General features: G+C 35.3%; 2 pseudogenes; one reads left to right on the top strand and one right to left on the bottom strand.

Moving 5' to 3' along the window:
• Positions 1-9,049: 9,049 nt before the first annotated feature.
• Positions 9,050-10,443, top strand: LOC141506823 (metalloreductase STEAP4 pseudogene; annotated as a pseudogene).
• An 11,017-nt stretch (positions 10,444-21,460) lies between these two features.
• Positions 21,461-22,050, bottom strand: LOC141488169 (protein Tob1-like; annotated as a pseudogene).
• Positions 22,051-26,551: the final 4,501 nt, after the last annotated feature.

The following is a 26,551-nucleotide window of genomic DNA, read 5'->3' as shown; positions in this document are numbered from 1 at the left end:
TTGTTTATATTTTAATTAATTTGTTTGAAAAATGTTTTGGAATTATATTTATATAGAATTTCAGTTTGTCATGACAGATAGACTCCCAAGTATTTTATGTTGTCTACAGTTACCTTAAATAGAATTACTCTTTCTATCTCTTGCTACTTGCTTTGTTGTTAATAAATACAAATGCTGATGAGTTATTTTTTTATTTCCCTGCTACTTTGTAAAGTTGTTAATTGTTTCAAGTAGTTTTTAGTTGATTTTCTCATCTCTAAATATACCATCATATCTTGTACAAAAAGTGCAAATTTTGCTTCCCCGTTGTCTGTTCCAATTCCTTCCATTTCTTTTCCTTAATTCCTAAAGCTAACATTTGTAGAACAATGTTGAATAACAGAGGTGATAATAAGCAGTTTGATCTTATTAGTATAGCATATCCCCATTACATATATTGCTTACTTATGGTTTTAGACAGCTACTGCTAATAATTTTAAGAAAAACTTCATTTATTAACCTATATGCTATAGTGTTTTTGATAAGATTGGGTGTTTTTCAACATCTATTGAGACAATCATATCATTTCTGTTGTTTGAAAATGGTATGGTCAATTAATCTGAGTTTTTTCAAATATTGAACCCACCCTGCCTTGCTTCTATAAACCTCTACTGATCATGATCTATGATCCAAGTGATAAGTTTCAATAATTTCTTTGCTAAAATTTTATTTTAAAAATTTTGCATCAATACTCATTAGGAAAATTTTTCAGTAATTTTCTTTCCCAGTATAACTCTTCTTATTTTAAGTATCAGCATCATATTTGTATCATCAAAGGAGGTTGGCAAGACTACTTTTTTTGAATATTTTGAGTTTTTGAAAAGTTTGTTTAGAATTGGAATTCATTGTTCTTTAAATACTTTTAGAATTCTCTTGTAAATACATTTAACCCTAGAGATTGTTTTTCTTAGAGAATTTATTCATTGCTTGTTCAGGTTTTTTTTTTCTCTAAAATGTGGTTATTTAAGTATATTATTATTTTCTTCTATTAATGTTGGCGATTTTTATTATTTTTAAATAGTCATCCATTTCACTTTGTCAGATTTATTGTCATGCAGTTTAGTAAAATAGCTTCAAATTATTATTTAAATTTGCTCTTTATTGGTGATGAATTCATCCTTCTCTCTTTTGATATTGACAATGTTTTTTTTTACAAAGGAATAAATCAAATTACTCAAAATTTTATCTATTATATTGATTTTATAAAACCAGTTTGTAGTTTTATTTATTTCAATAGTTTTCCTCATTTAGAATTTATTAATCTCTCTTTTCTTTTTAAGAATTTCTAATTTGAATTTTTTCTAATTGATATTTTATTTTTACAAACACATGTTATGAAAGTTTTTCAATATTCATCCATTGAACATGTATATTTTTAAGTTACAAAATTTCCTTCCTTCCTTCCTTCCTCACTATCCACCTCCCTCCACTCAGTGGCGAACAGTCAGGCTAACACTGTACACATATATTTGTGATAAAGATCCTTACAGATTAGTTATTTTCAGTATGAGGAATTAGTCTTGAAGGAAAGAGATAAATAAAATATGCATTTTTTATAAAGTGTTCATCAGATTCTGAAAGTTTTTTGTTTTTTTTGTTTTTTTTTTAGTTTGGCTTGGTTTGGTTTGGTTTTTCTTCCTCTGGACTGGGATAACATTGTCCAAAGCCAGTCAAATACTGTTGACCTCACTCTCTGAACTACAGAGAGGAGTTGCTTCCATCATGGTTGATCATCTCACGATGTTGTCATTAATGTGCACATTGTTTTCTTGGTTCTCCTCCCTTTGCTCAGTATCAGATCCTGTAATTCATTCTATGCTTCATTAGATTCTGACCCTTTGTGGTTCCTTATAGAATAATATTCTTCTATGGTATTCATGTACCAGAATTTTTTAGTCATTCCCCAATTGATGGGCATTCCCTCAATTTCCAATTTGTTGCTGCTATAAATATAGCTGCCATAAATATTTCGGGATATGTTTCTAATTTTTTTATAATTTCTACTGGATAGAGACTTAGAATTGGAAATACTAAGTCAAAGAGAATGAATGTTTTAATTGCTCTTTGGGCATAGCTCCATATTAGTCTCCACAATGTTTGGAACATTTCACAACTCCACCAACAATGCATTAATGTCCCAATCCTGCCACTACCTCTCTCCAACACTGATCATTTTCCTTTTATCTCATCTTAACCAATCTGATAGATATGAGGTGATACCTCAAAGTTGTTTTAATTTGCATTTCTCCAATTAATGATGATTTGGATTATTTTTTCATATGATAATATATCACTTTAATTTCTTCATTTGAAAACTGTCCATTCATATTATTTGACCATTTATCAATTGGGGAATGACATATAATCTTATAAATTTGATGCAATTTCATATATATTTTATAAATGAGACCTTTATCAAAACGTGAAGATAGTTTCCCAGTTTCCTGCTTTCCTTCTAATTTTGGCAGCATTGATTTTATTAATGCAAAAAATTTTTAATGCAGTCAAAACCAATACTTTTTGCAGTTTATAATAAACTCTGTTTCTTATTTGGTCATAAATTTATCTCCTTTCCATAGATCTGATAGAGTATTTCTTGATATATTAATTTATCAATGGTGCTGCCCATTATGTCTAAATTCTTTATATTGTCACCTTATTTTAGTATAGGGTGTGAGATATGGGTCTTTACCTAGTTTTTGCCAAACCATTTTCCAGTTTTCTGAACAATTTTTGTCAAATAGTGAGTTCTTATGCCAAAAGCTAATGTCTTGAGGTTTGTCAAACAGTATATTACTGTACTCATTTACTGAGGTTTCTTTTGCACCTATCCTAATCCACTGATTCATTATGTTATTTCTTAACCAGTACCAAACAGTACTGGTCTGATGATGATGCCTGCCACTTTATAGTATAGATTTAGCTCTGGTAGAGTTAGACCACCTTCATTCACACTTTTTACAAGTTCCCTTGTTATACTTTTTAAAAATTTTATGTATTTATTTATTTTTATTTTAGTACAAATGATGTTTTTTATTCATTACTAAAATATTCTTATTTAAAAGTAAACATAATTCCCATCCCCCCAAAATATAGACCCTCATGAGCAATAAAGTAAAGAGAAAAAAATTAAAATTAAAATTAAAAAAATAATAATAGGGGCAGTCAGGTAGCACAGTGGATGGAGCACCAGCTCTGGAGGCAGTAGCACCTGAGCCCAAATCCGGTCCCAGACACCCAACAATCACCCACCTTTGTGACCCTTGGCAAGCCACCCCAACCCCATTGCCTTGTAAAACACAAAAACCAAAAATAGAATAAAATGATGATGATGATGATAATAATAATAGTAGTAGGGGCAGCCAAGTGGAGTAGTGGACAGAGCACCAGCCCTGGAGCCAGGAGCACCTGGGTCCAAATCTGGTCCCAGAAACCCAACAATCATCCAACTGTGTGGCTCTGGGGAAGCCACTCAAAGCCCCTATCCCACAATCCCCCTAATAATAATAATAGTAATAAAAGTAATAATAATAATAATAATAAATATGCTTCAGTCTGTGTTTCAACACTGTCAGCTCTGTTGTGGGTGGATCACTTTCTTTATGATAAGTCCATCACAAAAGCTAGTTCCATATTTTTTCACCATTGCCAATGCTGACCGCAACTTCCTCCATTCATACTTCTCACCACCATCTCCCTCCTTTCACTCTGTCCCTCTTCTTAAATGTGCTGTAGGATAGCTTAGTGACACAGCAGACAGATCACAGGCCCTGGGGCCAAGAGGTCCTGAGCCCACATACCACCCCTTAGGCACAGCAACCACACAGCTCCATGGTCTCCAACAGGCCATCCAATCCCAGACCCTTGCAAGAAGTAAAAAAGAAAATGTGTTATATCTGACCACTCTCCCCCATGGTCCACCCTCTCCTCCATGATTCACATTCCCCCCTTCCTCCTGTCCCCCTCTCTCCTTCTTACTCTAGATGTCTATACCCCATGCTGTTTCTTCTCCTATGTACCTGTGATGCAAGTGTATGTTCCCTCATTCTCAGTTGCCTTTCCACCTTCCATATCATTGCAATAGCTTATTGTAACAAAAAAATTTTACTATATGAAATATCATCCTATTCCACCATTCCTTTCTCTTACTCCCATTACATTTCCTTTTTCACCATTGAATCTATTTTAAAATATATTATATCTGCAAATTCAGCTCTCTCCTATGCTTCATCTATAAAAGCTCCTTCTACCTGCTCTATTAAATGAGAAGTTTCTCATGAGTATTTATCAGTATCATTTTTCTATAAAGGAATACATGTAGTTTATCATCATTAAGTCCCTCATATTTTACCCTTCTCCTCCACTCTCTATGCTTCACCTGAGTCCTATATTTGAAGATCAAACTTTCTATTCAGCTCTGGCTATTTCAGCAGGAACATTTGAAATCCCCCTGGTTCATTGAAAGTCCATCTTTTTTCCCTGGAAGAGGACATTCATTTTTACTCGGTAGTTGATTCTCGGTTGCATTCTGAGGTCTTTTGACTTCCAGAATATTATATTCCAAGCCCTATGAGACTGCTAAGTCCTGTGTGATCCTGACTGTAGTACCACAATATTGGAATTGTGTCCTTCTTGCTGCTTGTAATATTTTCTCTTTGACTTGGGAGTTCTGGAACTTGGCTATAATATTCCTGGGGGGTTAGTGTTTTTGGATCTCTTTCTGGGGGAGATAAATAAATTCTCTCAGATTCTAGTTTGCCCTCTGGTTCTAGGATATCTGGGCAATTTTCCTGTAGGAATTCTTTTAAAATGATGTCAGGGCTCTTTTCCTGATCATGACTTCCATTTATCCACATAATTTTAAAATTATCTTTCCTTAATCTGTTTTCCTGATCAGTTGGTTTTTCAAAGAGATGTTTCACATTTTCTTCTAATTTTTGATTCTTTTGGTTTTGAAGTATTGTGTCTTGATTTCTCATAAAGTCAGCAGCTTCCTTCAGCTCCATTCTAGATCTGAAGGATTTGTTTTCCTCAGAGAGCTTTATTTCTTTTTCCATCTGGCCAGTTCTACTTTTTAAAGCATTCTTCTCCGCAATAACTTTTTGAATTGTTTTATTCATTTGACCCAACCTGGTTTTTAAAATGCTATTTTCTTCAGCATTTTTGGATCTCCCTGACTAAATTGCTGACTCCTTTTTCATGTTTTTCTTGCAATTCTCTCTCATTTCTTTTCCCAATTTTGCTTCTATCTCCCTCACTTGCTTTTCAAAATCTTTTTTGAGCTCTGTCATAGTCTGAGCCAAATTTTTGTTTTTCTTGGAGTCTTTAGATGAAGAAGCTTGTACTTTCTCATCTTCAGATTGAGTATTTTGATCCTTCTTGGAATAATAGATAATGTATTTCTCAATGGTGTTCTTCTTTTCCCTCTGTTTACTCATTTTCCCTCCTGTGTCTGGTTTTTTTTTGTTCTTCCTGAGCTTTTGGGTATTATTGGGACACCCCCACACACAAGGATCTTAGTGTGTAAGGCTCTGTCTTCGCTCCTGGTCTGTGAATGATCACAAGTGCACCCCTCTGCCATGGGGCTAAGGTTGGGGGGGTCCCCTGCTGTTCTGTGGGAGGCCTAGACTGTGATCAGGATCTGAATGTGGTCAGAGCCCTGCAGTCCTGTTCCTGGTACAGAGGACAGACCTCGGAAGTCTCTCTCCACTCCCCTACCCTTGGTATGATCAGCACTCAGGGTTCCATTGTCTGGAGACTCCTGCTTACGGACTCTGCCTGATTCCAGTCCCTGGATTTGGACTGCCACAGCCAAGCTACTTGCTGAGTTCCCTGATGACTGGCTTCACTGGTTCGCTCTGGCAGAGACCACCCAGTTGATCTTCCAAGCTGCCCAGTGCTCCCCCGGGGTGTAGGTCTGGAAAGTGTCCACACTGCCTCAGCTCCTAGTGCCCTGGAGCTGCCTCCAGGAAGCTGAAGTTCATTCATTCTGGCAGACCGCACCTCTAACCCCATGGAGCGGAGCCTTTCTGCTATTTTCCAGTTTACCTTAGGCTGGAGAACTGCCTTACTGGATCTCTCTGTGGGTTCTGTCTGTCAAAAATTTAATTAGAGTTCTTATTTTATAAATTTTGAGAGAGAGAGAGCCTAAGAGAGACTCTTCTATTGCCATCTTGGCTCTGCCCCTCTCCCTTGTTATTCTTGACCTTTTTTTGGCTCCAGATGAATTTTATTACTATTATTTTTAGCTTTGTGAAATAGATATTTGGTAGTTTGATTGGTATGGTACTGAATAAGTAATTTAATTTGGGTGAAAATGTCATTTTTATTTTATTAGATCAAATTAACCATGAGCATTTTTCCAGTAATTTAAATATGACTTCATTTGGATGAGAAGTTCTTTATAATATAATGGTGTTCATACAGTTTCTGGGTTTGTCTTAGTAGGTAGTTTCCCAAGTATTTAATTTTGTCTACAGTTACTTTAAATGGAATTTCTCTTTCTATCTCTTGCTCTTGGACTTTGTTTTATATATATATATATAGAAATGCTGATGATTTATGTTGATTGATTTTATATCCTGGACTTTGCTGAATTTATTAATTGTTTCAATGTTTTAGATGATTTTCTCAGGTTCTCTAGGTATACCATCATATCATCTGCAAAGAGTAAAAGTTTTACATACATCTTCATTGTCAAATTTGCTTCCTTCAATTTTTTCTTCTTCTCTTTTTTGATACTATTAGCATTTCTAATGGTATATTGAATAGTAATGATGATAATGACCATTCTTGTTTTGCCCCAATTTTACTAGAAATACTCCAAGTTTATCCCAATTACATATAATATTTGTTGATGGTTTTAAATAGATACAATTTATTATTTTAAGGAGAACTCCATTGATTCCTGAACTTTATATCAGTTTTAATAGGAAGGAGGCTGTATTTTTCCAAAGTCTTTTTCAGCATCTATTGAGATTATATATTTTCTGTTGGCTTTGTTACTGATATGTTCAATTATTTTGAGTGTTTTTCTAATAATGAACTATCCCTTCCTACCTGTTATAAATCTTACATGATCATGGTGTATTATCTTAGTAATAACTTGTTAGGGTCTGATTGCTAAAATTTTATTTAATATTTTTACATCAATATTCATTAGGGAGATTGATCTCTAATGGTTTTGTGCTTTTCCTGGTTTAAATTTCCCCACCATGTTGTTGTCATAAAAGGGATATAGCATAACTCCTTCTTCTTCTATTTTTTAAATAGTTTATGTAAAATAGGAATTAACTCTCCCTTAAATTTTTGTAGAATTCACTTGGAAATCCATGCAGACCGGGAGACTTTTTCTTAGGGAGTTTATTGATGCTTTCTTCAATTTCTTTTTCTGAAATAGGGTTATTTAAGTAGTTTATTTCCTTTTCTGTTAATCTGGGCAATTTATATTTTTGTAAATATTCATCCATTTTCCTCAGGTTATCCAATTTATTGGCAGACAGTTTGGCAAAGTAGCTCCACAATATCTCTGCAATTTCCTCCTCATTGGTGGTTAGTTGCTTTATATTTTTGAAGTTGGTAATGTGGTTATTTTCTCTTTGTTTTAATCATATTTAACAAAAGTTTATTTTATTGGACTTTTCATAAAACCAACTTTTAATTTTATTTGTGAGATAGTTTTCTTGCCTTCAATTTTATTAATCTCCCCCTTGATTTTCAGAATTTCTAATTTAGTATTAAATTGGACATCTTTAATTTGTTCTTTTTTCTAGACTTTTTAGTTGCATATACAATTCATTGATCTCCTCTTTCTCTATTTTATTCATATAGGCATTTAGCAATTTAGTTTCCCCTAAAAACTGCCTCGGCTGCTTGTTGAGGGCCAGTCCCTAGGAGTGATTTACACCTATTTTTGGTGAAACTTTGTAATCCAAGATATGCATACATTCCTGCTCATCAGATGGATTTGTTGGCTCACCAGTGAACCCTGACCTAAGACATCTGTGGCACCAGAGGTGTTTGGAAAGCTTTCTGAAAAGGGGGTTAACAGACTTCAAAGGATAAATATCATAAATTTAACCAGGGAAGCTATGCAGCTGGATTCATCTGACCTGTCATGTCTGAGATAAGTTTTATTATAAAAGTCTGAGTATTCAAGAATATAGTTAAGAGAGATTGTTTCATGACCTTGGTGTTGGTGCTTCCTTGACATCTAGACATTCATGGGTCTTCTCTTTTCAACCTCTCAATATTCAATGCAGTCCCACATCAGAGCTATCATGGGCAGTAGTTGCATCCTATAAATATTGGTATGATATCTAATTAGTATCATTTTTTTGCATATAATTATTGAATATTTCTATTACTTACTATTTGATCTGCCCATTATTTAGAATAAAGCTATTTAGTTTCCAATTATATTTTGTTTTTTCTATCCATGTCATTTTATTACATGTAATTTTTATTACATCATGGTCTGATACATGTGCATTTATTTCTCCCTTTCTACATCTCATTATAAGATTTTATGCCCTTGTATATGATCATTTTTGGTATAGATGTCATGTACATCTGAGAAAAGTTTATCTTCTTTTCTATCCCCATTCAGTTTTCTCCAGAGATCTATTATATCTAAGTTTTCTAAAATTTCATTCACCTTCTTAACTTCCTCCTTGTTTACTTTGTGGTTAGATTTATCTAGTCCTGAGAGAAGTAGGTTGAGGTCCCTATTATTAAACTTTTTGCTGTCTATGTCTCTTTATAATTCACTCTGCTTTTCCTATAGGAATTTGGATATTATGCCACTGAGCATTCATGTTTATTAATGATATAACTTCATTACCAATGGTTCCTTTTAAGATGTAGTTTGGAAACATCCCTGACCCTCCCTCTTCCCAGGGTAGCCCTGACTAGCAGCAGAGGCAGCAGCAGCAGAGGCAGCAGTTGCAGCAGCTCTTGCAACAATGTACCAAATTAACCAAGTTAGATGTCTGCCTCCTCACAGTGAGTTATGGAGAAAACCTCTTTAAATGAGATTTCTCTTGCCATGAAGATGAAATCTTCTTTCAAGCAAGAGATGGTGACTGTGTTTGGAATGGAAGACTGAAAGATCACTAGACAATAATATATTCCAGTGTGGCTACTCTATTGTCTTTGGAAGCCAAAACCCAGAGATATCTGGTCTGTACCCCAAGGAATTGAAGTCATGTGATATGCAGAAGCTGCCCATAGGCCTGATCTTATAATCATGTCAATCCACAGAGAACATTATACTTTTCTGACAGAGATAGCTGAGGAAATCCAAGGATAAAAGAACGGCAGATGTCAGCAATAACCTTGGCAGATGTCAGCAATAACCTTAAACTTAATCAATATCCTGAGTACAATGCAAAGTATCTTGCTCAACTAGTGCCAGGAGTCAAAATTGTGAAAGCATTTAACACATTCTCTACCTGGGATCTCCAATTGCACACCCTGGATATGAGCAGTCATGTATTTGTCTGTGGAGATGACAAGGATTCTAAGCAGAGGGTGATGGACATTGGCTGTACCCTTGTTCTTATTATGATGGATCAAGGATCTCTCATGGCAGCAAGATTGAAAACTACCCCTTGCAGTTCCTTCCAATGTGGAAGTTCCCACTATACCTCTCTGCTGTATGTATATTCTATTTTGTCTATGTGTGATAAGAGATGTTATCTATCTCTATGTTTATAAAAAAGTAGGACCAGTCCTTTGCCTTGGTCATTTCTATTCCAAATCATATCTTCCTAGGGTTGGCTCACAGTCTTCTTGCCTGGTTTACCTACCTGGGATCCTTGCTGCCATTTTACAATTAAACCAGGGTACCAAATATAGCCATTTCCCAAAGTGGCTTTAGCACTGGATGCTTTCTAGAAAACAACTCAGACTTGTGCCCTTGGTCTTTGCCTTCCTCCATATCATCTATACACTTGTGGTACACATCTGCCATTATGTGATATGGTAGCTTAACAGCAAAGTGATTAATCAGATAAAAACCAATAAGACTGATCCTTTTAACACAACCACCCCCTGACTCAGTGATTCTTACATAGCCTTGGGATTTTTATATTTGTCCTTTTGGGAATCACTTTCTTGCCATCTGCCAACAACATTGTCAGCTGGAGAGAATTTTGATTTATCCAGTCCAAACTCGGCTAGCTAATATGATAACCTGAGGTTCCTCAGCCCTTCTTTGCTCAGATGGTATCTTCCTTCAATCTATGTGCTAAGTCTCATTGTCCCCTGGATGGTGTTGGTCCTAAAGTTAATTCTGGTCTTGTCAAACCTTGTTTGGCCACTGACATGATCCAACAAGCCTGGGAAAGAACTTTAAAAGCCTCTCCAAAGGCCCACCCAGGAAACAGCAAGGCTGAGGTGTGAAGCAGCCAACCATCATTGCATCACACTATGATCACTGGGAATTCCCAGAAATGGATTTGAATATTTACCATAGAATGTGCTCTTCTTACCTAAGCCTTCCCTTTCTTACTCCTCTAAGGCGCATACAAAGGAGGACTTTCTGTTACTTAGATAAGAAGTTTGATTTCTGCATCTTTCTTTATCTTTTTCTCTGTCTTTGAAAGTTCAATATCATAGAACCACCCTACTTCCATCAAAGGTTCCACAAATTCACTGGGCAAATGGGGGATCCCTCTGCTGGCCTACATAGTAACCTTTACTCTCTCCCTCCAACCCACCTCTAATACCTTGAATATCTTCATGAATTGCTAGAGGAAAAAAATAAAAATTAGCATCTAATAACCAGCTTTTGGTATTGATCATCTCTAATCTTTCCTAGGTTAGTCCTCATACACTCAGTGTGTAACTTGATAGAAACTGCCAAAACTGTTACCCTGCTGGCTTAGTTTTTGAGAACCTAATATGACTTGAATGTTAAGGAAGACTGTAAAGAAGTCTTCATGGACAACAGATTGCCTAATGTATGTATTATCTCATAGGGATAAACAATCTACTATGATGGAAGGGGCTGAAAGAAGAGAATGAGGTGGAACCAGATAAACAACAGTGTATTGTATTTATCATAGATCACATTGGACTCATTGCTTCAGTATGCTTCATTATTTGCATATTTCCAAATGTCACTCAGGGCTGTCTACAGGTAATATAACCTTATTACCCAATCCACAGTGATGTTAGTTCCTATAACTCATCAAGACTCAACTTTTTTGTAAGCAGTGAAATGTAATAAGATGATTAGTGGATCTAAGTGGGGGATGATTGAAGGAACAGTAGCGGTTTAAACCTACAAAAGAGAAGACAGGTGTGTGGGGGGGAATAATAGCTGCCTTCAAGTTTCTGAAGAATTATCATGTAGAAAAAATTATTATACAGATATGTTCTTTTCTCCCCAAAGCAAAGAAAAAAACAAGAAGCAAAGTAGGGATGTGATTGTTAAAAACAAGTTTTGATATAGATTTGGAGGAGGCAAGGAGAAGCACTTAAAAGTTTAAACTGTATAATTAACTTTTTATCATTTTATTAAGTCTTGAATAATCAGTGAAACAATAAGTGAAATATTATTTGGAGCATTTTGCCAATTTCTGAAATATAAGTGCTTATAATTTTTAACTATCATCTAGTCAGTTAAAACCTAAGCCAGAATATCTCTGGTGTAAGGTACAAAGGGTCAGAATGTGATCTGATATCAGAGTCCTCTAATTAAAAGTCATCATGTATGAGCTAGATAACCACTTGTTTATAAGGCTTTTCTGGATCCCTTGAACCTACCATGTGCACAGCTTCTTTATAAATACTTTGTTGACTGACTATGGAAGGTTTTTTTTTTTTTTTTCCCAAGAGTGGTTTGGATTAGATGGTCAAGTTCCCTTCCAACACTAAAGTGCTGAGATTCTATGAATCATGCATGATTAGGGATTATGGAGGGTTTCAAAGCCATTACATATGGTGGTGGTGGTTGTCAAGAAGAAACAAGAAATGGTAGGACCACATGGGGGGGGAGAAATTGGAAAAAATATGAATGAAGAAATAAAGGAATGAATATCAACATAAAAATGCAATGTTAAAAACCAAGTTTGAAAGTAAATGAATGGGATAATTTTGTTACTGCCATTATGAATTTAATATACATTTTTAAAAGTAAACTACATAACAAATTTACTACTTCATAATATATCTTTTTATTTGTATACTGAAATTTTTTATTTAATTTGGTTCATAATAATAAATAAAATTTTTAAAAGAGAAAAAATATGTAGTTTCCTTCCTTATCCCTTTTACTTAGATCTATATTTGTTTTTACTTTATCAGCGATCAGGATTGCTACCCCTGTTTTTTTACTTCAGCTGAAGCATAATATATTTTTACTCCATCCTTTTATATTTATCCTGTGTGTATCTCCCTGCTTCATATGTGTTTCTTATAAACAACATATTGTAGAATTCTGGTTTTTAATCCATTCTACTATCTGCTTCTATTTTATGGGACAATTCATATTCATCCCATTTACATTTACATTTAAGATTACTAATTCTGCATTTCCCTTCATGTCATTTCTCCATTTATATTTTTCTCTTTCCATTCCTCTTATTCCTCCTCAACAAGGTTTTACTCCCTTTCCTCTTTAACTTTCTTTTAAAATTTAATTTTCAGTTTATTTCCACTTATACCTTTGCCTTCCCTTTTATCCGTCCCTTCTTCCCTTATCTTTCTCTTACTCCCACTGCCCCCCCCATTCTCTGTAGAATTGGTCAAAGTACCATCACAGATTGTTTACTTGATTGCCTGATTGTTTGATAAACAGCATTGTCTCAGTCACTTAGTAACCTCCCCCCTTGCTCCTTCTCCTTAGAAGTACACTTTTCATGAATTTCATGACTCTTGAATTACATCAAATTATATTTTACCTTATCCCCTTTTCATGTACCTTCCAATGACATATATGCCATTCATGAGCCAAAGTATCATCCAAAGCCAAATCATTTCATGAACTATTTGTCCCCTCCCCCCAAGTGTATTTTCTTTTTTTATAGGTTTTTGCAAGGCAAATGGAGTTAATTGGCTTGCCCAAGGCCACACACCCCCAAGTGTATTTTCTCCCACACTTTACAGGCCTCCACCACCCAAGATACTTATCCCCTTGTTAAATAAAGTAAAGATTAAGTTCAATCTTGATTTAATTAACTGTAAGAATCTCATAGGGCTCTAAGTACTGTGAGGTTCCAGAAGGTCTCACTTGAAAACTTTACAAATGATTGAAAGGTGCTAGAAATACTGACTCAGGACTGCCTAGTTTATGATGTCCTCATCAGAGAAAGTGCTAGGCTTTGTCAGCACAGCAGATTTAAAGTGGTTCAAAGGATACTGAGAAGCTTAAATTTAGAGTTAACACCCCTGATTTTCAACAGGACTTTTTTTGTCTCAAACATAGTGATGCCACCTTGAGTCTCTTCAAAGGAGAGACAAGACCCAACTATACCCAATCTCTTCAATTATATTCAACCTTTTAATTATCCTAAGAGAAGTGAACTTCTCAAGAGTTAGAAGTGTTATAATCTTCTCTTTTGGATTTGTATATAATTTGATGATCTTGACTAATATTTGTTTTGTTTTGTTTTATCATTTCCCTTTTCATTTACATTTTTATGCATCTCTTGAGACATGTATTTGAGGATTAAATTCCCTCTTCAATTCTGGTTTTCATGTCAGGAAATCCTGGAAGTCCTCTCTTTTGTTGAACATCCATTTTTTTTTCCATGACAGGATGTGCTGAGTTTTGCAGGGTACTAAATTCTTGGTTGTAGTTTCAGGTCTTTTGCCCTCAGATATATGGTATTTCATGTGATCTTCAGCTTCATTGCTGAGGCTGATAGGTCCTGTGTGAGTTTGATTGTGTTTACTTTGTACTTAAATTTCCTTTTTTACTGCTTGCAATATTTTTCCTTTATTTGAAACTTCTGGAATTTGGCTATAAAACACTTAGGGTTTTTATCCTGGGGTTTCTCTTTGGAGGGGTTCTATGTTATATTGGTTATATAGTCTTTTTGCTTTAGCAAAGTTGGAAAGTTTGTCCTGATAATTTCCTGCATGATGGATTTGTGGTTCTTTTGTTGCCCTAAGCTTTCTAGTAGTCCAGTGATTTGTACATTATCTCTTCTGAATCTATTTTCCAGTTCATTTGTTTTTCCTAAATGTTACTTTATATTTTCTTCCTTTATTTCAACCTTTTCATTTTGTATTATGAAATCTTATAATATCATAGATTGTTTGGTTTCTGTATTTCAATTCCAATTTTTAGGGTTTTATCTTCTTTAATTATCTTTTCTGTTTACTTCTTAAATTTTTTAAATTGTGTTTTCTTTTTAAAGGTATTGAATGCTTTGGTCAATTTTTCATAATTTTCCTGCATGACTCATTACTTTATCACATTTTTATTCTTCCTCACTTTTTGGTTATTAAATTCTTTTTTAAGTTATTCTATGAGCTTTTTGATTTGAGTTAAAAGTTTATTTATTTATTTTTGAATTTTACAATTTTTCCCTTAATCTTGATTCTCTCCTCCACCCCCTCACAAGGCAGTTTGATACTCCTTACATTTGTTTCTGTGCTAAATATTGATCCAAATTGAATGTGTTGAGAGAGAAATCATATCATTAAGGAAAAAATTTAAATATGGGATAGCAAAATTACATAATAAGATATTTTTTTAATTAGAGGAAATACTTTGGTCTTTGTCCAAACTCCACAATTCTTTCTCTAGATAAAGATAGTATTCTGCATTACACATACCCACAAATTGTCCCTGATTGTTGCACTGGTGAAATGAACAAGACTATAAAGATTAATCATCAACCCCATGTTGCTGTTATGATATAAAATGTTCTTCTAGTTCTGGTCATCTTGCTCAGCATCAGTTAATATAAATCCTTCCTGGTTTCTCTGAATTCCCATCCCTCCTGGTTTCTAATAGAATAATAGTGGTCCATAATGTACATATACTACAATGTGTTCAGCCATTCCCTAATTGATGGACATTCACTCAATTTCCAAATCTTTGCCACCACAAACAGCTGCTATGAATATTTTTGTACAAGTGATGCTTTTACCCTTTTTCCATGATCTCTTTATGGTATAGACCCAATAGTGGTATTGTTGGATCAAAGGGTATGCACATTTTTTATTGTCCTTTGGGTGTAATTCCAAATCATTCTCCAGAATTGTTGGATGAGTTCATGCCTACATCAACAATGTATTGTGTCCCAGATTTCCCACATTCCTTCCAATATTGATCATTGTCCTTTCTGATCATATTTGCTAATCTAAGAGGTGTGACATGGTACCTCAGAAATGATTTAATTTAAATGTCTCTAATCAGTAAAGATTAAGAGCAATATTTCATATGACTATGAATCACTTTGATTTCCTCATCTGTAAATTACCTCTGCATATCCTTTGATCATTGGTCAATTGGGGAATGGCTTGCTTTTTATTAATTTGACTCATTTCTCTATAAATTTTAGAAATGAGTCCTTTGTCAGAAATGTTAGTTGTAAAAATCATTTCCCAATTTACTACATTTCTTTTGATCTTGGTTACAGTGATTTTGTTTGTGCAAAACGTTTTTAATTTAATGCCATCAGAATTAACTAATTTATTTTTAGTGATATTCTGAATTATCCTTGAACAATATGGGCTGGACACTGGGGCAAGGTAATCAATCTCCCTATTCAGCTGAGGGAGCTCTGCTGACCACACCTGTGCCTGGTGGGGGGGGGCGGGTAGGTGGTGGGCTGGAAGGGCTTTGACTGTGTTTTTTTCTGGGAAGAGGGCTTCACTGAAAATATGGAGGTCAGGGCCCCAAGGTGAGTGGATCGATGTCCAAACACACTCTGCAACTCTCTATGTTGGACCTCGCCCTCCAGCCCCTCTGAGGCTCCCAGACCACTGCTCCCACAGCCAAAACCTCCAGGGCTGATCTTAGGTTAGTCCTGAGTCTTGCCCTGCCCCCCCCACCCCATTGGCTCTCTGTTCTTTGTCCACAGCTCACTGAGGCCCCCCAGAGATGGACTTTGTTGGTAAGTGTTCTTATAGCTTTTTTTCCCTCTGGGTTTTGTTGATCAAATTTTTGTTAAGAGGTTCATTTCATATTAATTCTGAGAGAAAGTCAGGAGACCTTAGAACAGTGCCTGGCTTCTCTCTGCCATCTTGGCCTGATGACTCTTTTGAAACTTCCCCCATGAGTGATTTTTTTCACTGATTTCTTCTTCTGACATGGCATTGTTATCATCTTCATCTTCAAAGTGTTTTCAGTAGTAAGTGCTCTTTTAGATTTTGGGTTCAGCTTTGTTTTTTGTTTAACTCTGCTCCTGGGGAATAGGGACTATTGAGCCAAGCTTTTTATGTTGGGATTGGGGTCTAATTCCTGGTTTGTATTTGGCCCAGATGTTTTTAATGCAGTCCAAGCCTTGCCTTTGCAGGGGTTTTTTTCATTCTTGGTGTCCATGTTCTGACTTAGCAGTGATTTGTTCTCAATCCATTCCTGTCTTTTGCTCCAGTGTTCCCATGGTTCAGATTTTGTTTGGGGTTGGGACTCTCCCTGCTAGCTTGCTATCTATCTGCTGTTGACTTCTGCTGTTGTTAAACTGTTTGGATCTGAACTTCACTGTGCTTAATCTTCCACTGATTTTCCCACTGTCCTGACTCTTGTGCTTTATTTCCCCTTCCCCCCTAAAGAGACAGATTCTCACTGAAGATCCTACATGCTGTTTACCATTGAAAACTTCTTTGAATCTTTTTGTTTTGATTGGAATCTGCAGCTTGAATGTCAATTCAGAGACTTCATTTATCTTTGGTAGGCAAAAGTTCCAGGAACATTTTGGCTTCATGCCACCATCTTGGTTCTTTCCCAGAAGTCCTCTAATTTGGAATTTCATTGAATATTTTAATATGTTCATTTTCTAGTTTTTTTAGCTGCATGTCTGGTTCATTGGTCTCCTCTTTCTCTATTTTTTTATAAACATTTAGAGATACAAAATTTCCCCTAAGAACTGTTTTTACTGCAGTTCACAAGTTTTGGTATATTGGCTCATTTTCATTCTATTGAATAAAATGATTGTTCATGATTTATTGTATGACCCTCTCATTCTTTAAACTAGATTATTTACTTTTCAATTCATTTTTAGTCTATTTTTTCCTTTGTCCTTTATTAAGCATAATTCTATTGGATTGTGACTTGAAAAGAATACTTTTAATATTTCTGCCTTTCTAAATTTCTTCATCCAAATTTCTTCTCTTATAAAGTTCTCAAGCATTTCAAGTATCATCTTCCCATGTAAAACTGGAGACAGCTTAAACTTATTGTATAAGATTTTTCTTCCTTTCTGTTTGTCCTTTTATGTAACTCTTGAGTTTTATATTTGAAGATCAAATTTTTTGTTCAGCCCTGGTCTTTTAATCATGAATATTTGAAATCCCCTTATTTCATTGAATGTTCATCTTTTCCCCTGAAAGTACATACTCCATTTTGGAGGGTTGCTGAGTCTTGGTTGTATTCCAGTCTCCTTTACCTGGAATCATATATCAGATCTTCATTTAATATTGAGGTTGCCACATCCTGTGTAATTCTGATTGTCTCCTTGGTATTTCAATTGGTTCTTTAATGACTGTCTGTAGTATTTTCTCCTTGACATCTTGATTCTGGAATTTGACAAAAATATATCTTTGAATTTTCATTTTAGCATCTCTTCCAAAAGGTTATTGGTGGATTCTCTCAATTACTATTTTTATGCTGTGGTTCTAGGATAGCAAGACAGATTTCTTTGATAATTTCTTGAAAAAAGATGTCCAGGTTCCAGCAAGTTTTTCAAGTAGCCTGATAATTACTAAATTTTCTCTCCTGGATCTATTTTCCAGAGCAACCATTTTCCAATAAAATATTTTAGATTTTCTTATATTTTTTCATTTTTTACTTGTTTAATTGATTCATAATGTTTCATGGAGTCCTTAGCTTCCATTTGGCCAATTTTATCTTTTAAGGAATAATTTTCTTTAGTTACCTTTTTTACCTCTTTTTCCATTTGGTGAATTCTATTTATAAAGGAGTTTTTTTCCCCTAAGTGGATATTTTCCATTTTGGTTAAATCTTATTTCTGTGAAGTTGTTTTCTTCAGTCAATTTTTTTGTATCAAGTTGTCCACTCTCTTTTGCATAATTCTCATTTCTTTTCCCAATTTTTCTACTTGTCTTTTGAAATCTTTTTTGAGTTATTCCAAGAGATATTTTTGGACCTGAGACCAATTCATATTCTCTCTGGGACTTCTCATGTACCCATTTCAGCTCTATTTTCTTCTTCTGAGATGATTTTGATCTATCTTACTGCTATAATAGATTTCTAACAACAAGACTTTTTTGGTTTGTTATTCATTTTTAGCCTAATTTGTAATTTTTAAAGTAGACTTTCATTCCTAGTCCACAGGGACACTCTCCCAACCTACATGGGCTGGGGAGAACAATAGGTCTACTCTTTCTAGCTAGGGTCTAAGGTGTTGGAGGTTTGCTCACAGTGCTGGAGTTGTCCACCTTATTCCTGCTGACTGTGCAGGTGTTCCAGGGTGCTCAATATGTTTTCTCTGCAAGGGCTAAAGTCCTCAAAACTACCCTACTGAGCCAGAAACTAGGGAAGTCAATAGTTAATCTAGGTTTGGTTAACCACTTTCCATTGACTTCCGTGCAGTCCACTATTTAGGACTGAGAAATAGCAACTGAAATAATACTTTTTACATTTTATTTAAAATTGAGCATACATAATTTTAGTAATTCTATGAGATTTACAAGACTGGCTGCGGTCTTCTTTGACCAACTGAGTATGCATAATTCTATTCCTGGCCACATTAACTTCAGTCCTAATAAGCAATGGACATTTTTCTCATACATGTCTTCTCAATTCCCCATTCTGATATGATTATTCTATCACTTTGTTTTGCACGTGAACTGAAATCCTGTGATAGATGTTGGGTATTTCCTTTAATTCTTTTTTTTTTTTTGGTGTTTTTTTTCTTCCCTCCTTGAGGGAGGTACTTGAATAGTCAGTCTTTTATGCTGAATTTGTCTGATAAAACATCTGTTACAGTCTCACTGAATCTATTTTTCCTTTTTTGTAGGTGCATGTTCAATAGATAAAAATGTTGTCCATTCATGAACATTTTATCTTGTTTTGTTACCAGTTCCCTCTCAAACATATGGGATCACTAGACCAGGGCAAACTTGTCATTTTTTTGAAATGTTCTTATCTTATCAGCATGTGTTTGGCATATCACATGCGGCTAAGTCATTGTCAGTCTAGATCCTCCAAAATATCTCCTGTGAATTGTTACAGTTTTCATTCATTGGGGACCCAGATAATTAAGTCATGCATCAACTACAGTGATTTTTGTGAGGTGACATTTTCATATCATATCATCTTGACCTTGATGTTTCTTTGGTACATAGAAAGAACATGTGATGGATTTCTGAGTTCTGGAAACTATTTCAAGATTGTTGACATTTTGAGGTACTAAAGAAGGCAAAGTATTTATATTTCCCAATTACCCAGCATCTTACTTTCTATCTGTGCTATATTCTTTGAGTCCTGTAGTAAATTATCATGTTATTATGTAGCACATGACAAAGGCATTGCCAAATAGCTAATGAGGCATTAATTCAGTATTTGTAATAATACTGGTCCTAATTCTATAGGTACTATAAGCAGGAAGAGGAATAAAAACCCAATAAGACTAGTATCATGAACTAGCATTAGTATGCAAAGAATAGAGAACTTAAAACATGTCAATGTGAATAGAAAGAACAGATGATTCATTGAGAAACTATATATAGTATCTATTAAAATTCCATTAACATGCTATTAAGCACGTATTCCCATTTGAGTTTTTCATAAGCTTGCTCCAAATTTCGTATGATATGGTCCCATGAGTATTGAAATACAGACCTAAATTTACTTGTGATATAAATATTGTTTTAATCTGATCATGATTGAAAGATTTCTACCAAAGGGGAAAAATCAAAATATGTAAACTATATTTCTCCTATTTAAAAATGTGAGAAGATATAATATAAATATCATCAGAAGATCACAATGTATAAACAATTATGTAAACTGAAAAAGCATAGATTTTACTGTAGAACTCCAGAATATTAATCTGAAATATACTTAATGGTAAACAATTCATGAAACTGATAGTAATTAATATTAGTTTTTAGTCACTCTAAATTATTATAGTTTATGTTTATCTCTCTATATCTATGAGTATGATCAATATGAATTTTTAAACATTTTTTGTTGTCCCCATATTTCTCACTCTTCGTTCCAAGTTCTCTCTCTCTCTCTCTCTCTCTCTCTCTCTCTCTCTCTCTCTCTCCCCTTCTGTATCTCTGACTCATTGAAACACCAATAATCTTGTGAACTTTGGGGCTCCAATATATAGAAGTTTCAGTAATTTAAACCTCACAAGACTCTATCTCTCACATATCTTTGGAATTTTATTTCATTTACTCTACTTTCTGTATTTCACTACTTTATTTCAGTAATATTAGCTTATTAAGCTCTTGTCTGAATAATTTTCCAATTCTGCCTCTGTATCTTTGCACATGACACTCCATGACTAGAATGCATTCCTTTTAGGAATTCCTTTTAGAATTCTCAGCTTCATTCCACTCATTGTTCAGGCACTGTTGTCTTCCTAAGTTTTTTTTTTCTGACTCAAAATACTTTTATACTGTTTTCTTCAAGTGTTGCACAATGTAGGTACAAAATTAATATTTATGATTACATTTTCTTCCATAATATATAGCAAAAATTTTTAAACTTTTAACAGAAAATACAATTTGTTTTTTAAAAGAAAATATTCATACATTTTAATTCCACCACTAAGTAATATTCTGTACACAATTTTTAGAATAGTTGATGTCTTTAAGATGGATATTTTACAATTTCAGTTAAAAAAATACAACATGAAATTGCTGAAGCTCTCACAGATCACTGTAGTAAAAAGATATAAATGCAATCCCATGTAGTAGAAACAATATATATACTCTGATATTTTACAAGCTTTGTACTAAATTAAATTATACAATTAGAAAAAGATCAATAAACCCACTTATTAGTGCCAATTTTTTATAAAAAAAATTAGCTATGTCCTTACTATATCTTAAATACTGTAAGAGGCCATATTGAGAGTATACTTTAAAATGTACAGTCAGTATAAAATAACTTTGTGCTTGGTTGGCAAATGAACAACAATGCATGTTGTTTATGTAACCAAGCTTGAATGTTTCCATACTACAAGCTTTGAAAAAATATCTCAAGGGGGTGAAAAAAATGCCCCCTTGTGAACGTGCATTTCAACTTGTACAATAACATTTTTTTTTAGCTAGCCGTAACTGGCTGGAATTGCTGGTTGGAATACTGAATGTTATTTAAGCTAAAATTCAAGCCATCCACAAAAGACTTCTCCTTGAGGACTCCATAGGCTGCAAACATATCAAAGGCATTACTGTATTGGAGAGGACTGAGGTTAAAGGGGCTGTCACATGGGAACATTCCATTGTTACTACCTTGACCCTGTATATTAGGGAAAATAAACTCAATTGCATTAGGAGAAAGAGCAGAGGTCTTCTGCTGTTGCTGTTGCTGCTGTGATGGCTATTGTTGCTGCGGCAGCTGCTGCTGCTGTGGCTGCTGCTGGCTGCCCAGGCCAATCCCATAGAGTGAGTGCATTGAGGAAGAAATGGCTTTCTGCTTCAAGCCAAGGTTGGTGGGAGAAGTGCTGCAACCTTATTGCTACGGCCACTATTTTTCATTTTGGTCGAGCCAAACTTGGTGGCAGCAAAAGTGACGGTGGTAAAGGTTAAAGGGTGAGTGGATCAGGGAATGAAAGTAGGACTTACAGCAGCAGAGTGACCAAAGGGAGGAGATGGAGAGCTGGACACTGATGAAGCTGGGTCACTTATTGGCATAAACACCTGGGCCTCTGGATTAAAGCTGTTTTTGATCTCCTTATCCAACTCCCATCCATTTTCACTATTATCATCCATATAAAGCACCTTCACTGGTCCCTTTTCACCAATTTGGTATGAAACCTCAAATGGGTCCATCCAAACACTAAGATCCTGGGGTAGGTTTCCACGAACATCATCAATGTCCAAACCACTCTCTTTGGATGCTTGTTTAATCACTGAGTCCACTTTATCCCCTATATGTATACATCTAAACCCTGATCCTTTGTATGGCTTTTCTGGATGCCAGTGCCCTTAATATTTCTTTTTAAGAAGTCTTTCAAGTTCTTCACCAAAAACGTTGACTCGTCGCCTGGGAAGCTTATTGTACAAATATGAAATAATAAAATTTAGTGCTACTTGGATTTCAAGCTGCAATGCCACAAGGTTGTTTGCGTTTCAACCCCCCACCCCCAAATGTTCAGTTTGTGGCAAAAAAAAAAAAAAACAACCCAAAATTTCATTCAAAGTGCTGGTACTAGTAGATTATTATCCTTCACCTTGAGCAGTCTTGTTCTGGCTGCTCTGGAGCGGCTTCCACACCAGACCAGGCCGCGGGGCGGGGGCGGGGAGCGAGGGGCCCGGCTGAGCGCGAGGAACTACGAACCCAGGGCTGGACCTCCAGCACGGGCCGCGACTCTGTCGAGGTCGGGGGGAGACGGCGGCAGGGGCCGGGGGAGTCCGGTGAAGCGCGGTCTTTGCTCCCGGGAGACACTCGGATGCCCCGGCCCAGCTCTCTCCCCGGCGACTGCCCACTCCGCCCCGGGCCAGAGCTCCACTTCTTCTCCATAAGTTTTTAGTTTTTTTCCAAATCACTCTATGCATCAGTACCTTCTTCATCTGAAATTGCATTGTACTATTTTGTATTTAGTTTGCATTTATATGTATATATATATATATATATATATATTTATATATATATATATATATATAAATATATATATATATATATATGTATATGTATATATAGTTTCAGGTTGAAAAATGTAAGTACTTTGAGGTCAAGAACTGTTTCATTTTTGTTTGTATTCCCATTCTCTGCCACAGTAGCAATCACAGTGCTTCTGTAGTTCCCTAGTAAATTTTTTGAATTGAATTTATTTGAATGGGTTACTCAGTAATGACCCTCACCATGCTTCCCAAGTAGTTGAGTAAATCAGAACTGAAAAAATAATCAAAATCTTCCCTCTCTTCTCTATTCCATAGGAGGCCATATGGGCATATATGTTCAACCCCTTTTCTTTGATCCTTCCGTAGCTCCTCTATTGAGTAATCCTAATAGAGCTCAATAAAGGGGAGAGAGAGAGAGAGAGAGAGAGAGAGAGAGAGAGAGAGAGAGAGAGAAACACAGACAGAGACAGAGACAGAGAGACAGAAAAAGATAGAGACAGAGAGACATAGACCCAGACACAGAAAAGACAGAGGCAAAGCCACAGAGACAGAAGCACAGAAAAACATTGAGACAGAAAAATCTACCTATTTACTTTCAATTTTGCAAGCAGATAGGAACTATGCTGGACACACTGCAAATTGCAAAGTTTGGTACATAAGAAATACCAAGTAAAAATTCCTTGTACTTTTGACTTGGGTGCTAGGAACGGAATGAATAGGAAGAAATCAGAATATTACTCAATAATTAGTAATTCTATTACTGTAGCATGACCAAGCTGGAGTTGTAGCTTATAACTAACTCGTGTTATGCTAATTTTCTTTTCTTTTCTTTTTTTTTTTTGTTTTTGCAAGGCAATGGGATTAAGTGAGTTGTCCAAGGTCCCACAGCTAAGAAAGTATTAAGGGTCTGAGTCACATTTTAACTCAGGTCCTCCTGACTCCAGGGCTGGTGCTCTATCTACTGATCCATCAAGTTGCCCCTGTTACATCATTTTCAACTGCAACACAAAATGTGCTTTCTAAATTCAAGTTGCCTTTCTTTTCCATCCAATATTCTTTTATCACAAGAAGGAGGGTTAGCCCTCCACTGGTCATTGCTCATGTGCGTGTACCTCAATCAATCTGGCCTTCAAACATTTGGCTTGCTTTCAGAGATAACATAGTTAAGTGGTCATAGCATTGAGGGGATGGACTCTGTAATCATTGACAAGTCATTTAACTTTGCAAACTATTAACAACTCAGGAAGTTCCCTCCAAATCACAATAATAAAATATATGAAGTCCGTGGATGTTCATTTCACACCTAGCATTTTGTCAAAGATTGTAAAAGTTGAGAATAACTCATTTTGGAGGGGCTATAGGAAAACAGGTATACTGGTGCATATTAATTATGATATTATAAGTAGTCTAAATGTGCTGCAAGACTATTTGGAATGATGCTACAAATGTTACCATGTCCCTATTCTCTGATTATAGTTTGTTAGGGTCTGAGAATTCCCCAATCTCTGAACAGAGATACTCAACACAAAGGAGATGCAATAGCAAGGGTTTATTAAACTTGCTCGAGCTAGGGTTCCATCCTAGGACAGGGCTAGGATCCTGGAACCCTGAGTAAAGTGAGGAGAGTCCTTATATATGGTTCAGTAGGGGAGTTCCAAGCATCTGCTGGTTGGATGTCTTGAAATGGAATTTAGGCAAGAGTTCATAGGTTTCGACACTCAGGGTCTTACAAGTTAAGCTTAAATCCCACTTTATCTGGGGAAATGGTTCCATGTAAATAAACTATTAGAAAAGAGGGCAACTTGCCCCAGCATTTATAGATCATTCAATGAGTGAGAAAGGAACATAGTCCAACCAACCAGGATAGATTGAAGAGTCCCATGAACCTGGAGAGAGACAAGGTGGGAGTCAAATCTTCTTGTTTTAATAAAGCACAGGTTAAATGGAGAGGACAGTCCCCATTTAAATACAGTAAATGCAAATAAAGACAGAATGGGGAGTGATGCTAGTGGTTATAGACTATTATATATGTTAAGTACCATAGACTATTGCTTACATGCTGCACCCAGTGGGAAGTAGACGTCATTGACTACAGAGCCATGAGTTACAGTGGCTATGGTTAATATTTTGGCTAAAAGATACTCATTGGTGAGGGTGCTTAATTTTTTAAAAATTGTTCATTATAATTTAAAGGAAATAATAATAATAAATTAATTATATTATGATATAATGATATTTTGCTTGTTCATTCAGTTATGCCTGACTTTAGAAACTTACTAGCTGTGTAATCCTGGGCTAGTCACAGCCCTGTTTTCTTCAGTTTCCTCATCTGTAAAATGGAAGGAAATGGCAAGTCACTCTAAGCATCTTTGCCATGAAAACTCCAGCAAATGAAAAATGACTGAGCAACAAAAATAAAAATGAATATGTAGGCACAAGCAATCTGGGACTGTCATCAGGCAGAGTCTCATAAAAGTGACAGTTGAGCTAAAATGTGAAAGAAGGTGGAGATTCGAAGAGATGTAGGGGAGAATGAAATGCATCTCAGGAAAGGGGAAGAGTAGCCTGTGCAAATGCTTGGAAGTTAGAAATGAAATTCCATATCAGAAGGCCTGAATTCCAGTGCTACCTCTTCATTTTTTTTTAGCTATGTGCCTTATCACTGCATTTCCCTAAAAATTAGTTTCCTCACCTAGAAAATGTGGACAAAATACAATTGAGAAAATGAAATTGTGATGAAGAACACATCCCTTAAGGTGGAGATTAATCACCCTAGTTCTCCAATCAATGGAATGAGTATAATATCTGTCTGCTCCCATCTGACATACTTATTATGAGGACCAAATGATATATTGTGTCAGAAAATATGATATACACAGCCTCTCATTTTATAATATAATAAATGTAACATAATGTCTTTTTTTAAATTTTATAACACCATGTTGCATATAGTGAAGAGTGGTAGTAGTGAAGTTTAATTATTACCCAAAGTCACAGATATAACTCTCTCACATTACATATCCTCTCACCCCTCACTCTTAAAAGAACACCAAATCAAAACCAAAACAAACAGGATTTTAAACTTGACAAAAATCTTTATTCCCAGACACTTGCTATATGAATAACATGCCATTTGTTCTTAAAATAATATATTGTTATCCCTTCCACATTATAATTTTCCCCATTGCAGGTACATGTAAGAAATCAAATGGGAATTGTTGAGAGTTTTGCAAAAATCACAGATGACATGTAAAGCCTAGAAAAATGACATAGAAAAAGTTTAGAAACTCATAAATGATAAAATATAGTATTTTATAATATCACCACATTTTACCTTTTAATGTCATAATAATTCATTATTATTATTATTATTATTATTATTATTATTATTATTATTATACAGAAGGAAGGCCAAAAAGTTTTATGCTTAGTTTTCAGACAGTAGGGGTACTACATACCTAACTCCCTTGATGTGGATGAGATAACTATAAATATACCTCAAAAATTCTTTCTAAACTTTCATTAAAAAGTGAAAAAATCTACCTTATCTAGAGACCTCTATTTCACTGTT

This window comes from Macrotis lagotis, chromosome 1, assembly GCF_037893015.1.
Source record: "Macrotis lagotis isolate mMagLag1 chromosome 1, bilby.v1.9.chrom.fasta, whole genome shotgun sequence".
NCBI lineage: Eukaryota > Metazoa > Chordata > Mammalia > Peramelemorphia > Peramelidae > Macrotis > Macrotis lagotis.
Note: the sequence above shows the minus strand (reverse complement) of the source record. Positions and strands in the feature narration are given on the sequence as shown.